The sequence below is a fragment of the Mirounga angustirostris genome, unplaced genomic scaffold (genome assembly GCF_029215605.1).
Source record: "Mirounga angustirostris isolate CCGP_5_RB_7025 unplaced genomic scaffold, mMirAng1.0.hap1 SCAF_9, whole genome shotgun sequence".
NCBI classification, from domain to species: Eukaryota; Metazoa; Chordata; class Mammalia; order Carnivora; family Phocidae; genus Mirounga; species Mirounga angustirostris.
Genome location: NW_026991717.1, coordinates 80,793,147 through 80,809,336, shown reverse-complemented (window position 1 = coordinate 80,809,336; position 16,190 = coordinate 80,793,147). Strand labels below are relative to the sequence as shown.

At 38.9% G+C, this 16,190-nt stretch overlaps 1 protein-coding gene across 7 annotated transcripts in view; it reads right to left on the bottom strand.

Annotated features, from left to right (window-relative positions):
* The window catches only part of ARHGAP5 (Rho GTPase activating protein 5), an 80,748-nt gene extending 74,234 nt beyond the window's left edge, over positions 1-6,514 (bottom strand). For 2 of the 7 annotated variants that reach the window (XM_045900681.3, XM_045900682.3), the window contains exon 1: positions 6,048-6,250. The gene's annotated coding sequence lies outside the window, so the exon portion shown is untranslated. Of the gene's footprint in view, positions 1-6,047; positions 6,262-6,428 lie in introns of those variants that run through there. The other 5 variants (XM_064570933.1, XM_054513668.2, XM_064570935.1 and 2 more) reach the window with 5 other exon arrangements.
* Between the last annotated feature and the right edge of the window lie 9,676 nt (positions 6,515-16,190).

The window sequence follows — 16,190 nt, the reverse complement described above, 5'->3', positions numbered from 1 at the left end:
TTTTTCAAGACCAAAAGTCTTGTCAAGACAAATTAGTTAAGCCTGAAGGCTCAATGGAAGTACTTCCAGGAGGGTCCAAGTAGGCAGTACTTTGGGAGCACCCCAAGCCCTACTCAACAAAGACAATTCTGCTTTTATTCATTTTTATCTTTTGATATTTCAAGTATTTATTGTTTGAAAAAAAGTTTCACTGCATAAAATATTTAAAAGCCAATGACCTAAATTATTTCCAAACAGATTAACTACCCTATTATTTAATGAAAACTATCTTCTAACGTGTTATGTCCAAAGCCTTGAAGTTATTCTAAACTCTTTCTAGACCATGTCCTCACTCTGTGATGAAAACAGAAGAACCAAAGGTCATTCCATTTATATCAACCTATGTAAACAACCCACTAAGTATTTACTGTGCTTAGCTACTATCTGAGCTTTATGTCAGAGGTTTTGAGGGTACAAAGGTATAGTATAGGGAAGTCCACTAAGCTAGCGCTATGAATATGGTTCACCTCCCTTCCAGAATCTGAGGTCTTCTCACTGGAGAACAGAGAAGTAAGGGGAAGGTCATGATTTGACATTCAAGATTATAATGCTATAACAGAGGAAAATCAAAAAAACAAACAAAAAAACAGAGGAAAATCATTATTTTCATTATACAAAATACGTTAGGTAAGACTTAACAATTTTCTTGATGGGAACATTAGAGGTTGGATAAGAATCTCAGGAACACATATAGACTAAAAAGAAGGTATAGATTGAAAGAAAAAAAAAAAAGGCTCAAAATAAATTCCCCCCAAATTTTTAAAGAAACTTTATGGCACCATAACTGAGAAGACAAAGGCAATGTGCTATACCATGGAACTGATAAATGCAGTAAGAATTCAAAAACATGAAAGATCAGTGCAAGTTGGAATAGATCAGGGTTTGGAAAACTTTTTCTGTATAATGGCCAAACAGTAAATGTTTTAGGCTTTGCATCTCATACAGTATCTGTTAGTAACTATTCAACTCTGCTGTCACAGCACAAAACAGCCATACACGATACTTAATGAATGACCGTGGTTGTGTTTATGAACACAAATTTGAATTTCATATTATTTTAACATATTGCAAAATATTATTCTTTCAGTTGTATCTTCAACCATTTCAAAATCTAAAAAGCCATATACAGAAATAGGACAGAAGGCCAATCTGGTCCAAGGACCATAACCTGCAGACCCCCGGAATAGATTAAGTTTCAGTGAGAATAAAGGATTTGAATCAACTTTGTAAAATAAACTGGATTTGAATTTCAAAAAGTCATTCCAGGTGTGTGATTAAGGTGGAGTGGTTGAGCACAGTTGCATGCTGAAAAGTAGACTTACTATTTTGTTTATTTCTGAAGATATAAGGTATGACTATAGGAGGTCTTCAAGGACAAGCAGGAGTTAGACCTTGTAATAAGCAATAAGAAATCATTATAAGCTAGAAATGGAATACAAAATTAGATTTGCTGAGGCACAAAGCCCAAAGGATGGACAAATCCTGGAGGCTTAAAAGCACCTGAACTACCACAGAATTGAAAAGAAAAATCCAAGAAAAAGAATTTGGTGACTGGCTGCTAATTTTAAGAAATAAAGACAAATGAATCAATGTTTCTTAACGAAAAACTAATCAGTTTCAGCAACAGATGGTGGTGTCACTTGAGTTTCAGGTGACAGTATTTCTAAAGAGAAATGAAAATATAGAAATGAAATGAGGCAACATCAAAATCAGTAACATAAATTTCAAGATCATAAACTTAAAATTATTTAAGAGACCATTTAATACTCTTATAAGAAACATTTAGTTACTTAGTTAATAAAGAAGAAATCTGGATCTTTCAATTCCCCAGATCATAGAAATGCTAATTTTCCACTAGTTCTCCAAGCAACCAAAATAAAAATAAGTAAATAAAAAGAATTATTATTTGGTTCTGAAAAGGTAAGAAAAGGTAAGTATGGAAAGAAACAAAATTTTGGATCAGGAAGAATACATGATCAACAGGAAGAAAATTAACAAACTATAACAACCAATGTACAAGTTTTTCCAAGGTTGCTAGTAACGCCAAATACAACAAAGAAGATAAAGAGTAACACAAGAATTATTTCACCAACACTCCTTCTATTAACCTTGTGTTAATACTTTTCCCTAAATCTTTCAATTTCACTCAAAAGGTACAAACTGATGCTCTTAAATTTTTACCTATTTTCCCCTCACCAGCCAATCTATCTTCACTTCCCCGTGCTTTTGGTCCACAGTGTCATTAACTTACTTGTCTTTCTTCTTACTCATCGCAATCTTCCCCAACTTCTAAATCTTATCTCCTTTATCTAAATTCCTTTACACTGATTTTAAAAATCAGTATGTCCTGCCTTCTATATGGCTCTTCTACTCTATCTTGAGCTGGTATCCAACCATTCCTAAATTGTCAAGCTCTCTCCCCAAGAAAGCTATAAGCTCTTCTAAGGGAGTAATATTTTATATTTCCTTGTATTATTCACAGTGCCCTAGCTGCTCAATAAAATACTGTTCAGGAACAAAATAGGCTAAATCTAGTGTGAAGCTAGAAAAATGAAAATTTACTTTTACCATTAACTCTTCATGATGAAAAAAGCTTGAGAATCTAACCAACTGACACACACACATCATATTTTAACCCTAAAATTACGAAGTTATACATAACTCTTATTCCCAAGTAATAGTTCTAAGGAGTCAAACACAAAGACATGACCAAACATTAACATCTATTTTTACTGCAAATCTAAGGTATTGTGGACCGTCAACCTCCAAAATACAGTGAAAAAAAGACCAACCTTGTTTACCATCTCTCTTATATTCAAACTCCTATTTGCAGTTAATGCATCCAAATTCAAATGATTATTCTGTAAATAATTCCCAAAGAGCACCTGATAGAAATAGTTACCTTTTCTGCATTTTTTAGTATTTGTACGTACTTATTCACTCCTTTATAGTTACTACCTCTTCAACTAAAGCTCAAGCTACACAATCTCTATCTTGGTATCTCCACGGCCAGGCACACAGTAAATGCTAAATAAAGGTAATACGAATTAATGAATTACAAAGCAGAGGCTTTAAAAGTTTCCTTTATGCGCAGATTTCTTTTTTCAAAGAAATTCTTATATTCAAGTACAATACATTTAACAAACAAAAAAAGCAGCTGCTGGGTTGTCAGAGGAAGTCTCAAGCCATCCAGGAAAAATCCGTTAAGTGGTTCAAGCAACAGAGTTTTAAAACCAATTAAATTAAAGTTCACACTTAAAAATTCTTAGCACTGAACTATTTTTCTTAATTTCTAATATAGTTGTTCCTGGTTTGAGAAAATGATTAACTACAGCCTTCATTTGAACAAACAGGAGCTTGATTACTCAAGCCACCAAATGATGGATCACTTTATCAAGGTTTCTTCACCATTCATTATAGAAAACCAAGCTCCCCTGGTGTACTTTAAATGTATTTTACAAACATTTTTTAGGAACACAGATATTATTAAAACCTAACACCATATAACACTTCTTGAGTAAATTATATTACCTGCATACCTTCTTGGTGTGCAAAGAAAAAAATCAGGGGTCTTACAGCTCTACAGAGTTTTTAAAATAATTTGTATAGAAACTAGTTTGAAACTTAGCCACCAAGAAATTTTCTATTATGCCATTTCATACTAAAAGGTAACACTTACCTTACTTAAGACCTGCTAATGTTGAAAAAAGTTTAGTGGAATTCTGAGACAGAACTTTTCCTTCAGTATTAAAAAACTGAGTCACAAAACTGTTTTCTAACCACAACTTCAATTCCAAAAAAATGAATGCAAATACAATATTTTATTCCTTTAAAAAAAAACCTTAACTTTCAAAGTCAAAATAATTATTTTCTCCAAAAGAGTAAGTGTACTGAATATGCTTTTCAAACAGAAAAAAGTGTATGTGTGTGGAGGGATTTCAAAGCATTTTGGAGATGTGAATTTAAGATACTAATTTTGCAATACATTTTTTAAATTGCTAAAGTAATTTAAATGGGGTGGGGTACTTAAAAATGACAAAGATAATCAGATTTCTGTGACAATTCTTTCTTATAGCGAAGTGTAACCCACCCATTCCCCAAAGCCTTTGTAAGGAACGTACACAAAGAATGGTAAAATAACAACACATGCTGAGGAGGGTTAAAAAAAAGTAGCTTGCACAGGACAACCAAATCAATTGTTATCTAGTCATCTGTGTCCTTCTAACTAGTCTGCTTTAAGTCAATCAGATCAACAGCCCAATAGCACCTTTCTTGAGAGTTAAATACCCAGGTATATCCAGCTTTTCAATCATGTATGTTTATTCATAAAGTGCTTTAAGACCTATGCAAGTTTTTGGTGATCCACACTTAACACTCTTTTCCTCTGCTCTACTACAGATAGGGGAAACGAGAGTCAATTTGAAAAGGATAGATGAAAAGGCCAAAAGTGAGAAAGCAATTTAAAATGGAAATAAAACCTTAATCTGCAAACTGTCCAGTAGGTTACCTACATAATATGTATATCTAACACTACTCATTAAGAATACAGTTTTATCATACTGAAGTCAAATAAACTGGAATTGACAGTAAAACATCTCCAAAACACATTTTGCTAATGTATCTTAACCAAGTATTTTTCCACATAGTTGCATCTGGATCAAATTTTTGCTTAAAGAACCATTTTAAATGGAGATTTTGAGAAATACTTCCTGAAGTGAATGCAAATGCACTGAATGCAAATAACTGCCCCCCCCCACTTTGAAATTGAGTATTGGTTTTGGATGTTTAAAATGAAGACGGCAAACCCTCCCCTCCACACCCTTCCTCAACACCTGTAGAAGGCAGCAAAGGCAAAGAACAGTAAATACAACGACGCATTCCACCGTTTTACACTTCACTATTTTAAAAAATGGTACTGTTTCCTATCTATCACAGAGGAAATAAAGCAAAATTTCGTTAGGAATTTAAACTTAAAAATGGGCGTACACACAATCTATATGCCTATTTTGGTCTAGGTTTAAAACACTTAAAATTCCCATTTATTAAGCATGAGCCCAAACTGGATTTCTATCATATGGCAAAAGTGTAAGCGTCTCCCTACAACTTTCTCGGAATTTTACCAAACGTCCTAATAGTTTGCCTTTACTTCCGAGCACCTTTCGGCGCCAGCTACACCCAGTCTCCACCTCACCCGCATTTCTAATAACGCTGAAGAGGGAGGGTGTGAGGGAGTATTTATGTGTGGATAAGTGCGCGCGCGCTCCCGCGCGGTTCCCCGCCCCCACCCCGATACTTTTCTTTAGTGGAAACAGAAGAAGAATCTAGAGGTTATTCTCGCAAAAACTCAGTATCAAAGCCTCAACCCAGCCGCAGTCAACCGATAAGACTCCGGGTTTTGGTTGCGCAGTGCAACTTCTCACACCCTACCCCGAGCTTTCGCAGCAGATGGGAAATTGAAGAGAACCCAAGCAGGAGTGGGGGAGATCGGGAAAAAGTGAAAGGGCCGATCCCCTTGAAAGGCGCTTAAGTTTGCAACGAAGATTGTGTTTCCGCGAATATGCGCCCACCCCCTCCCCCTTCCAGGTGGAACTCGTTAACAGCAGCAACCCAGCCAACAGACACCGCCACCTTCCCTCCCCACGTACCATCGGAGAGCAGGGCAAGTGAGGGCGGCGGGCGAGAGCGGACGCCTGGCGGGGCCGGCGCGATCCCCGGCCACCACCAGGCCTCCGCCGACCCCGGCCGCGTCACCTGTGGAGAAAGCGCCCCCTCCCCCGGCCTCTCTGCCCTTCACGCCGACCGTATCCCCCCCGCGCCAGCCGCTCCCCGCTCGGCCTGCGAGGACGGAGCGCGGCGCCAGGCTCCCCTCCGTGGCTGCGGGGCCCCAGCGCCTTGAACTGGTTACAACCGGCGGCGGCTACCGAGCGGGGCAGCCGGTGGCGGGAGGGTCCCGGTCGGGGAGGGGGAGAGCGGGCAGGCCCAGAGGAGCGGGGATCTCAAGGTCCTACCTAACACCGTCGGTCTCCTCCGTCTCCTCCTCAACGGCAGCGGCGCCGGCGGTGGCGGCGGCAGCGACATTCCTGGGGAGCGCTCCCGCCGCCGCCGCCTCCTCCTCCACTCTCTGCTCGCCTCTCTTCCCCGGCGCGCTCACCAAGCGCCGCGTCCCTTCAGCCACCTCCGCCCGCCCTCCCAACACACACGCCCCGAAACCTTAAGCCCTACAGCTCCCGCGGCCGGGTAACCCACCCTCCCACCCTCCCTCCCGCCACCAGCGGCGGCCCCGTCCCTCCCCCCTTCCCCTGTGCCCGCCGCCGCGCCGGGCTCAGTAATGGCGGCCACTCGGGCTCCCTCGCGCTGACGGATCTCTCTCCCTCTCTCCCGAACTTTACCTCAGCATCTCTCCCGGCGCGCACCGCCGGAACGCACGCGCGCGCGCGCAGCCACACACCCGGCCGGGGGCGGAGCGGCGGCGCAGCCTCGACGGGGCGCGCGCGCGCGCGCGCGCGCACCCGCACCGTCCTCCCCACAATTCCCCGCCCCCGCCGCCCTCACCTCGCGGCTCCTCCCGCGCCGCGCGCCCGGCCGGGCCCCGCCCCTGCCCTCGTCTCCGGGGAGCCTGGGAAGGCGCGAGCGCTCGGGCCGGAGGGAGGGGAGCAAGCGCGGGGCCGCGTCCTCGCTCGCGTCCGGGCTCCCCCATTGGCTTCTGCCCTTCCCCCTTCTTCCTCCGCCTCTCCCACCCATTGGTTCCCTCTCCTACTCCATTCCTTCTCACCTTTTCCCTTTTACCCATTGGCGTGAGTATTTTTCCTCAGCTTTCCCCTTTCTCCGTATTCTCCTCCTCCGTCCCATCCTCCACGCTTTAGCAGCTGCAGATCATGCAACCCTGAGCGCGGTCGTCTCCGAACCTTCCCTGCTTTCTCCCTTTCCTTCTGTTCCGGTTTCTGGCTGAAACTGAGAGCAAACCACAATACTGCAAAGGAACCTGGTATTGTGTTAGCCGTTGCAAAACATCGCACGGGCACCGAGAGATTCTCGATAAACCCCCCTACGGTCTCTGAGCATTAAAGAATTCAAGGGAGAAAAATATGCGTCCCAGCTTGTTCGCGGGGACATGCTCTCATGTCTACTCCTACGTATGCAGCCAGTTTTCCGCCTGGGGATCGCTCGCCAACTACAGACATCACCCGCCCGGGACCTGGTGCCATGCTCACCCAGAAGGCAAAACTCCAAGGGAGCAAGAATCCCTTTCTCCGTCCACACCGCACGGTCGCTGACAGGCCCGTGGTTTATTTTGTTCTTAATGGAAGTTAAGCGAGATACCAAGATTTAGGGGCTTAGGGTGGCCCCAAAGACGCCGGCTCACACCAGCCCAACCTTAGGAACCAGGCTTTTATTATCCTACCTTAAGTATATTCAGTATTTTTTGAGACATGGAAATTTTACAAGTTTGGGGGTACACCGGGCTTTCGGTGTATTTCTTTTCCGAGCATTGGTATTGAAAGGTGGAGGAAAGACGGACGGTAGAAAAATGCCTTTCTTTTTACCATTGAAGAAACTGATGTCTTGTGACTTTCCCAAGGTCATCAGAATCGGTCTTACAGAGAGGTCTTAAAATTAGTTGCCAGCAGATAAAAGAACGAGCAGAAACATAAGTCTACCCCAACTTGTTAAGTCTAAAAGAAGTAATTTGGGGGAGAATTTCTCTTTGGGGAAAGATTTGTTTCTTACCTTGGAAACAGTTCATCATCAGTAAAGTTAACATGAAAAATCTTTTAAGTTCCAGTTATTCTTTATTTCTTATGTTACATAAGGTACTGAAGTTAGCCAAGGTTGCTTTTTTTGTGTTATAATGATGCAGCTGCTGCCAACCAGAAGTACATTTATGGCCTGTTGGTAAACTAGAAAAAACAAAAACTGCCTTTTGGTAAAAATCAGAAAATATGTCAGTAAATCTATCACAATATTCCAGCAGAAGTTGGTTCTACACTCCTGCCCCTCTACCGTCCATATTTCTCAAAGGTAAACTTAATAGACAAAGCAGAAGAGACATGTTTAATTTCTTTATGTCTCTTACTCCTCCCTAATTTTAAAAAGGCATCACTGAAATTCCTTACTCCAGCCACTTTCTTGCATCTGAATGGTACCAAATAGGTTAAGTAGTTAAGGTCTGTAGGCACTTCTTTCTTTCATTTACAAACCATAGGCAAGGGAAGGATGCAAAAGAAAACTTGCAATCAAAGTAAATATAGAGAGGAAGGAAGAAAAGGAGAGGAAGAAATTGGGGAAAGGGAGTGGAACCATCAGTGTGAGGTCCTAATGCCATAAGTACCCATACCCCCTGTGCAGGTTGGAAAGCTCATGCATTTAAATGCATTTCTTGACCTTTGTACTAAGAGTCTTTAAAAATACAGTAAGCTGATTCAGTGTCACAACTTTGAAATGTTAAGTGTTATAGAGTGTCCACCCTAAAGACACTTTAAAAATTACTTCCTAAATAATCAGAAATTTCATAACCATGGACATGTATCAACATAAACCCAAGTCAAATAAATCAGGTCTTTTAAAGGAAGCATCATCATATAAATAAGGTGAAAATTACACCTTCTTTATACGATGATGCTTCCTTTAAAACGACATGATACTAAAGAATCAAGACATGATTCTGGAGGAAAAACAAGACTTGAAATGTCATATTCTCATAATGAAGACCCAGAAAATGTAACAAACAAAGCCATGATTTTCAAAGGATAATTTTCGTAGCTGACATTACTGTTAGTCCTCCCACATCATCCATCTTGACTTAAGGGGTCTGGAACTTTAAAACTTTGCTCCTTATCAATACTAACAGTCTAAAGCTGCTTACCAGTATGAAAAAAATTAACAGATTTTTATTGTTTTTATATTACTTGCTCTTCTCAAAAAATAAAACATACACTTTTATGTACAAATAAAAATGTGAACATGGGAACCGGGGGCCAAAGTCCTGTGCTTGAAAATGCTCAGATATCTACAAATAAAAGGCAATAAAGAGGAAAAAATAAAACAAAAAACAAAGAATAAGATGGCATCGTTTAAAGTTGATCAGGAACCATGCCTTCAAAGAAATGGCTTTAAACATGAGGGGCACCTGGGTGGCTCAGTCATTAAGCGTCTGCCTTCGGCTCAGGTCATGATCCCAGGGTCTTGGGATCGAGTCCCACGTAGGGCTCCCTGCTCCGCGGGAAGTCTGCTTCTCCCTCTCCCACTCCCACTGCTTATGTTCCCTCTCCTGCTGTCTGTCTCTCTCTCTCCGTGTCAAATAAATAAATAAAATCTTAAAAAAAAAAAAAAAAAGAAAAGAAATGGCTTTAAACACCCACCCTCCCCACCCAAAAGGACAAATCTTGAAAAAATAAGTAATGTATTCTTTACACACACACACACACACACACACACGAGAGAGAGAGAGAGAGAGAGAGAGGGAGAGATGGAGTAACTATTACCAAGCTCTCTCAGATCATCTACTCTTCTTATCTAAAATAAAAAATTTAAGCTCTTGATCTGCTGTACTGGATAATTAAAATTACCCGAAGCTTTGTTCGTCATTTACTTTGAAAAAATTAGCAGAATGAGATTTTGGTCAGGCATTTTAAGTTTTTAATTTAAATATTCTCCACAAATTTCTAGTTCTTTAACACACCCTAATAAAGTATTAATATGCATGGACTTTCTAGGATCAAAAGAGATGACAGCCATAAATGTTATCAAAATTCCAGCTCTACAATATTTCAGATGTTGGATGTGATTTGGCTTCAAAAGAATTTACCCTCTAGAAGCAGCTGCACCCCCTGCTGGAAATCTCTAATCATAACTACTTTGGCTTTTAAAGCCTCAGCCAAGAACAAATGAAAAGCCAAACAAAGGGCCTTTGCATTCATAATAAAATTGACCAATACTTTTTGCCTGTCTGATACAAGACAGGCTTCTGGACAACAAACTACTTCAGAATGTCACCTGATTACAGACAAAATACACAAAGAAGTTGGAGAATAACAAAGGCAAATTAGCTAAATAACCAAAGCACTGAACAATTGTTTATTGTGTAATTTCCTATTGAATTTCACAACTCATTTCTACCTCCCACCTAACCCCCACCTCCTGCCTAGAATTCTCTCTTTCTCCCTGTCTGATACAGTGAGGACTATCAGGTGGACAGAAGGCGGAGTAAGATGGCGTGCTATTCCCTCAAGTAGGCAAATGGTGATACACCCAATAACCCCAGTAACCATTCACTGAGTTGGGTGCTGAAAGACTTTCTCCAAATTTGTTATATGGCTACCAATGATATTTTCAGCATAAAGAAAAGGTGCTAATTATGTTTTGGCTGTTACTGTAGAAAATATTTTGACCAGAGTTAAGGTAATTGTGAGCATGGGACTGGAACAGTAGGAAAGTAATGTATTGACCTTCCTGGCATTTTATTCCACAGAGCCTTGTTCTGTTGATTTTCCAGAATTGTATTTTCAGACTGAAATCCCAAAGATGGTATCAGAGTCTAGCTTCAAAATGTCATGTTCTTGCCACTCTGGTCCTAGGACATAACTGAAATAATGAAAGCAGAACTCTATTTTTGAATAATTAGTATTTTATAAAGATTATTTGTAATGCAGACTCCTTTTAAAGGGATAACAATTCATTCAGGTCCCACCAGCACAAATACTTTCGTTAGACAAAAATCTTCAAGTTATTTTCTCTCACAAAAGGAGGTATTATTGGGCCATCTGGACCCTCCATTGAGTTTTTATGAAAGATCACAGCTTGAATTTAATCAACCCCAATAAGGTTAACCCCACGAAGCTAAAAAATAATTGCAGAGGTTGCTAACTGAATTCTCTCTTTGAGATTGTTACCACTGTCGTTCGTAAATCATTACAATGGGAAAGAGGAACTCGTATTGCTTGACTATTTAACCATAAGAACATAATTTTTGTGAATACCCCTCATTCCTGCTCTCTTTAGGCCACATTTGGATTGTGAACCCCGCTAGGTAAGAATCGCAAATGAATGTTTGGCCCTATACAATAACCAGAACATGGCTAGTAGAAAGTTCAATGAATGTTTGATGATAATAATAATATGAAACACTCTAGGTTTTATGGATTTCTGTGGATTTATTACTAACAGAAGGCTTTAGATTATATTTTGAAATACTAGCTGAGATAATCACTTTGGAAAATACAAATCATTTGAAGAAATCGCTGAATTTGCCTGTGAAAGTAAAGTTAGATGTCCTTCCCTGAGCGCAACCCACAGTTCTCCACGTCACATCTCTCTAAAAGGTAAACATGAGTCACTAGCAAAAATAACTGTGGATCTGAAACATCAGGGAACATTGTAAAGAACTGGTGCAGATTAAGAGTTTCTGAAATCAATGAGAAGCTGTCTAATCACTTCACAATTAAGGCTTTGTTATTTTTCCCTATTATTATAAGCTGTAAATAGATGATAAATGTTTGCTTTGCCGATCCATGCTTCTGCATTTTCTTCAAAAAGCCTCTCAAATAATAAAGTGGTTTTTCTAATTGGACACACAACTTCTTTCAAACACATATATTACATAGTGATGGATAATAATACTCTTGTTTCGATTTGGTATATATATATACCATGAAATATTATGCAGCCATCAAAAAAAAATGAAATCTTGCCATTTGCAACGACGTGGATGGAACTAGAGGGTATTTTGCTGAGCGAAATAAGTAAATCAGAGCAAGACAAGTATCATATGATCTCACTGATATGTGGATATTGAGAAACAAGACAGAGGATCATAGGGGAAGGGAGGGAAAAATGAAACAAGATGAAACCGGAGAGGGAGACAAACCATAAGAGATTCTTAATCTCTGGGAAAAAACTGAGGGTTGCTGGAGTGGAGGGGGGTGGGAGGGATGGGGTGGTTGGGTGATGGACATTGGGAAGGGTATGTGTTATGGTGAGGGCTGTAAATTGTGTAAGACTGATGAATCACTGACCTGTACCCCTGAAACAAATAATACATTATATGTTAATAAAAAAATTTTTTTAAAATTAATATTCTTCTTTCCCCAAATAGGCTTCCAATCCCTCTCTTCAGCACAGTCTAGCACAGGACTATAGCATATGCTTCATTTATTTCTAGCTTTAGTACCCACAAGTAATTCTATTTTCTCCTTAAAAAGTATTTACATTAGAAATTCTGACATTTTACAAACGTGGTAATAAAGTAAAAGTAAAGCAGCAAAAATTCATAACGTGTCCTGTAGATCAAATTCTTGTAAAACTACATTTAAATGCAGGCAAATATTTAAAATATTTTAAAAGTATAGATTTTTGAGATAGAAAAATATCTATATTGATTTCTGTGGGGAAAAAAATCAGGCTACAAAGAAATAAAGGTAATATGATTCCATTTTTGTAGAAAGAAAATGTATTGAAAACAAGATGACAATATTACTGACCAACATGTTAGTAGAGATTTAAGCCAGATGGCCGGATTATAGCTAATATTAATTTTCTCCCTTTTGCTTTTCTGTATTTTCTAATTTTTTACAACAAACATATTATTTCTTGTGCAATAAAAATTTGGAGTATAGTGGTGTTGAAAATGGAGAAATAAAATATATAAAGCAGGATGAGGTAAACTGTCTTGAAGCAACTGCCTATCACATAAATCTATTTTTTTCTCTTTTATTATTTCCTTTCTTCTCTCTTTTTCCCCCTCTTACTCCTACTTTAGATTGTTTCTTCTTTCTTCCTTTTCTACTTTTTGAATCTCTATCTGCTTTTCCTTCTCTCTTAATTATCTCTTGGGCCTTTTACAGGCCACCTTGGGCATTGACTGCTTCCATCTGAGCAATCTCTGATGTAATGGAACGAAATGGTCTAGGTAAACATATTATTGCCACCACTGGATTGTAGCCTGTCTTTGATGACTTTTTTTTTTTTTTTAAGGCCTTACAGACCAAAATATATCAAAGAACATATATTTTGTTATATTTAATGACTTTATTTTTAATTATGTAAATCTGCCAATAGTATTGCCTATGTTGCTGGTGATCTCATGGCACAGATTCTATTTTTAACCTGTTTCTACACTAAGACTCTGTTCAAAAGCTTTCAGGTATAGACAATAGATAGTATCTCTAATGCTGGTAATGCTGATCTGATCTTTCCACATGCTCTGGTATTCCCCTTTGGACCACAAGGATTATGATAAAATGTATTCCATTTGGATGGTTTCCTATGTGGATTTGCTGATACTTAGGTTACCTTTGGCTTCCATCACCCCAGGGAACTGAAGGTTGCTGTTTTAAGTCTGGGCATTTATCTTGTAGCACTCCTCTTCACTACATCCTCCTCAAAACAATACAATCAATTACCAGTTTAAAGAAGAGGCCCAAATGGTCTTACTACAGTGCAAAGGAATGCTGGGGCACAAATTCATCTGCAGTAGAAAGTCCACCAAACTGGGAGTCAAGAGACCTGAATTTGTATCTCAGGTTTTGCTTATTGTGTGACCTTCAGAAGTCATTGAAGTTCCCTGAGCTGAAATTTCTGCATCCACAAAATTGTCCCTTTGCCACTCTGACATTATTAAGTTTGAAATTATTTTGCAGGATTAGTCCAGGAATCAGGCTTCACTTTTTCCTGGTTCACACTTAATTTAACACCCACCCATACCCACCACCACACCCAGGACAAAGCTGTTACTCTAGGCTTCCTTATCGGTTCTGTCTAGGGCCATTACTTCGTCTCTCCCTACAAAGAGAAAAAACAAAAACAAAAACAAAAAAAACCTTCATCCTGATGAAACTAAGTTAATTTACATTCATCTAAAACTCCTTCCTAAAATCTATTTCGTTAGCTTTGAACCTCTGGATTTCCCAGAGCATACCTGCCCCATCCTTGTTACAAGGTCATCTTCTCTTAACCTTCTTTGCCAAAATGTCACCCTGTGATTTCTAAGACCACAGTTCTTTATACTCCCACAATGTATTCATCACTTTGCATACCCCGCAAGCAGTATAATCCAGAGCATCCAAGTAGCCAATACTGGGTCCCAACAATCTATGTCTTTTCTCCCTTGTGTCCAGGTAGTCAATCCTATTTCCATCTTCAGCCCCAGACAACCACTAATCTTCTTTCTCTCAGGATTTGCCTATTCTGGACATTTAATATAAATGGAATCATACACTATGTGGTCCTGTGCAACTGGCTTCTTTTACATGCTATTCCATTTTTGAGGTGCATCCATATGTTAGCATGCATCAATAATTCCTTCTTTTTTCATTACTGACTAGTATTCGATTATATGGATATATCACATTTTGTTTATTCATTCATCAGTTATCTTGACATTTAGATTGTCAATACTTGTTATTGTCTGTCTTTTTTATTATAGCCATTCTAGTGGGTACGAAGTAATGTTTTATTATAGTTTGAATTCACATTTCCCTGATGACAAATGATGTTGAGCATTTCTTATGTGCTTATTATCCTTTGGTATCTCTTCTTTGATAAGATATCTATTCAGCTCTTGCCCATTTTTTAATTAGGCTCTTAGCCTTATAATTGAGTTGAGCCTCATTGGATCTTAAATTCTTGGATTGAATTTTCCGAAAACAATCTTTAAGATTTTTTTCTTAATGCAATAATGACTTTATTTTAATATTTCCCAATACTTCCCAAGAATCACTTCCTTGCAAAAAGTTGGAAAAGATAAAATGTCATTGAGTAAAATACTTTCTCTTCTAGGGCATTCTTACAGCCAGTTTATTTATTTGGCAATACATTGTCTTCTAGGCTTTCTTTCCCAATTTCTCCTTATTCAAACAGGATAGCTTCATGCCAGTTATCCTATTTGATTTTGTTGTTAGAAAGAGAATATTCATTCTATCAGAAAAACTGGGTGAAGAATTATTAAACAGTGAGCTTCCTGATCCAGAACAACTAGGATCTCAATAACGTGAACCTTGAGCAGGACTTTTGAGTCATTCCAATCAAAAGTGAGTAACTACAACAAATCTTCTTCTCCTTGGTGCCTAATTCAGTTTCAGTTATAAGTATTTTTGAAAGTGAGTTAACTCTTTTAAGCCAAAGGAGTATAATTTTACAGCACTTCAAAGTGAACTTTTCATTTGATACCTCAAAATACTGCCATGCCTTTTAATATTTTGCAGTGCAAGGCAACTTCTTGGCCCCAAAGAAATCATGTGCCACAGTGATTTAGGGATTAGAAAGAAAAGAGGCTACTACAGTTCCAATCCTGCCTTCTGATTTACTATGTGTACATCCACGGTGTGGCCTGTGGGTTCATGTTATTGTGGTACGCATCCCAAATGTCATCCTAATTCTAATAAAAGAGCCCTGGCTTTGACAGTGTTCTATATGTTCACCTTGTATTGGAACAGGCTGCTGACAATTCTTTGAATTTACCTTAGGGTAAAACTCTTCACCTTCCCCCATCATCTCATCAGTTAAGTCGCTGTGATCTGCTGTCACAGCCCACCATTCAGGTAAGTATTTTTAGCTAAATCATCACAATAATAGGTATTTGCAAGGATATTTTTAGATCAGATGCTACCACATACACCTGCAGCATAGAGGGAAGACTTGCCTATCAAACTCTCCTAAGTCATAGAGAATAAATACCCTAAGTTACTGAGATGAAATGTCCTTTAAAAATAGAAGAGTCTTCATACAAAGAGGAAACACTTTAGGAATGCTGACAATCTAGAGATCCAGGAACCTCCTTAGTCTCATTGGCCCTATGTCACTGATCCAAATCTTATTTGGTTTTAGCTTTTAGTTTAATTTGGCTGAGAACTCTTATTATTTGAAAGTGATATTATATTAACTGTAAGTTGGTTATAGGGTATTTTTAGTTTATTCCCTATTATTTTGTATATGAAATATATTTGGAGTTTGATGTATTCTGAAGATTCAGTATTATCCCAAATTTGTTCAAATATAAAAAACATATGAATACATTTAAGTATTAAGTATTAAGCCCGGGGAAAATATATATAAAAATATTAACAGTAGCTACCTCTGGGTAATTTTCTGAGAAATATTTTCATCATATATACTTTTTTATATGTTCATCCTATATACTTCCTCATATATACTTTCTC